The sequence below is a fragment of the Manduca sexta genome, chromosome 18, assembly GCF_014839805.1.
Source record: "Manduca sexta isolate Smith_Timp_Sample1 chromosome 18, JHU_Msex_v1.0, whole genome shotgun sequence".
Classification (NCBI taxonomy): domain Eukaryota; kingdom Metazoa; phylum Arthropoda; class Insecta; order Lepidoptera; family Sphingidae; genus Manduca; species Manduca sexta.
The window spans coordinates 13,345,971-13,347,738 of record NC_051132.1 but is presented as its reverse complement, the minus strand read 5'-3'; the positions used below and the strand labels follow the sequence as shown (position 1 = coordinate 13,347,738).

Here is a 1,768-nt window from a genome sequence, read left to right as displayed (position 1 = left end):
TTATAGTTATTAGTGTGCTAGTGTACTAGGTATTTAAATTTGCGTAAGTATGGAATAATTCCGAAGGTTTTGCAGTCATTCTATTGCGTATTCCCATTATTCCATTTATTTTTATTTCATTAAAGTATGTATATTTTTTATTAATTTAATTTCATTAACCAATGTATAATAATTAATTTATAAAAATATATGTTGTTCTTAATTGTGGGTAGCAATTTCACCCATCTACTCAACCGGGGGCGTAGCTCAGATGGTAGAGCGCTCGCTTAGCATGCGAGAGGTACCGGGATCGATACCCGGCGCCTCCATGATATCTCTTTTTATTTTTGCATTTTATTTTCTACATTCAGTATTTGCCTATTATTGAACATTTGAAGTCGCGTTTATCGAGACGTTAATAATTTTGATTCGACGCCGCAACGTGGTAATCTACTCGCGTAGCGGTCGCTGGAGTGTGCAAGCGATATAAAGAATGTATGATTGAGAAAGTTGCGCGCTATCCGATAATAGATGGCGCTATATGATTAAAATTGTTCCAAGTTTTGATGTAAGCGCAAAGTATGGCTGGAAATATTCATAAAGCATTTTAGCAATATTCTTCTAATATAGAATTTGACTTTTTATTAGAAGAAATGGCTAATTTTTTAATCATTAGGATACTGAGGTATAAACTCGATTTGAGTTAGCTTAGAAAATACATTATTGCAATAGGTATAAGGCATTTTATACAAACATGAAGTCTGTCCACACAGAAACTATTCTTGTATTGATTTTGACCAAAATACAATAAGTATCAAATTACAATAGAAATTGTACTGAAATAATAATCTTATAAAACATTAAAATATGATCGGAAACCATTAAATACGAGGTTTATGTATGGGGGTCGGTTTTAATAGGGTTTTATAGCGAATATATATCAAAGATACCATATTAAGGTATCAGGTAGGTATCAGAGTACTCTATAAGATTTAAAATGTGAAAGACAATAAGGTTCAAACTCGTCGTCGATGAAGTTTGTGCCAGAAACTAGTATACCTAATATTTTATTTTATACCTATAAGGTTCAAAATATTGCCGGTTCACTATTACAAAGTCCCATTAATTTTTATTTATATTATAAAAATAAGAAAAGAAATTTTCATAGTAGTATAAATTTGAAACGACAATAATTCATGACTCCTCTTTTACTTATTTTTCGGGACTTGCAAATTTTACTCAAAAATAAATCATGTGTATAATTGTATTTGTCCAAAAAATATACAACTAAATTCTAGTGAGCTAGCGACATTATGTATTGAATTATTAGAGGGAATGCCCAGGAATCTTTTAATCCTGAGAAGTCACCATTACGAAAACAAGACTCATGTATCTTGCCTTTATAGGGCTAGGAATGTCATTGTACACAACAGAGGAATAACTGTCCCTGCATACCACTTTCCTATGAAGAAGTAGAGTCTCTCATGACAAACAATTACTAACATTGTATTTATAATGCTCTAAAATAATCTTTACAGGTACATGTCAAATTTCAATTAGGAATTAAAAGGAGTACAGTACTGCGTATTACCTTCCTAGTTGATAAGATAGATGTCAAGTTACAAGTCTTACACGAGGAACCAGGTACAAGTCCTACGCGAGGAGCTAAATGTAAGTTGGTTTCTTATTGTAAGTTCAGGAAGAGGCAAAGAATTGTAAGTATTATCTAAGTATTTGTAGTCAATAATGCTTGTAACAGACACTCAATTACAAACTCTATCGAAAGTCG

The 1,768-nt window shown here is 32.0% G+C and overlaps 1 non-coding gene across 1 annotated transcript; it reads left to right on the top strand.

Moving 5' to 3' along the window:
• Nucleotides 1–235: 235 nt before the first annotated feature.
• Trnaa-agc lies at nt 236–308 on the top strand. The gene has a single exon. It is a non-coding gene; the product is annotated as a tRNA-Ala (tRNA).
• The last annotated feature ends 1,460 nt before the right edge of the window (nt 309–1,768 follow it).